We start from the raw sequence: 310 nt of genomic DNA, 5'->3' as shown, positions 1-310 counted from the left end.
TTCACAGAAGAAGTGGTTGATTTCATGAGGCCCACAGAAGGGTAGCCTCAGAACAAGAACCATTTGAATAAGAGCCAGGAGGGAGCCACATGCCCATGATGTCACCACTAGGGAGAAGCAGACACTCCAGCTCATGATGACAGAATATCGGAGGGGGTGGCAGATGGCCACATACCGATCATAGGACATCATTAGCAGGAGAAGACATTCTGTTAGAGCGAAAATCAAAAAGAGAAAGGTCTGTGTCATGCATCCAGCAAAGGAGATGGGCTTGGCCGGATTCAGGAGGTTTACCAGCATCTGCGGCACC

This window comes from Pteropus vampyrus, unplaced genomic scaffold (assembly GCF_000151845.1).
Source record: "Pteropus vampyrus isolate Shadow unplaced genomic scaffold, Pvam_2.0 Scaffold112, whole genome shotgun sequence".
NCBI classification, from domain to species: Eukaryota; Metazoa; Chordata; class Mammalia; order Chiroptera; family Pteropodidae; genus Pteropus; species Pteropus vampyrus.
Note: the sequence above shows the minus strand (reverse complement) of the source record.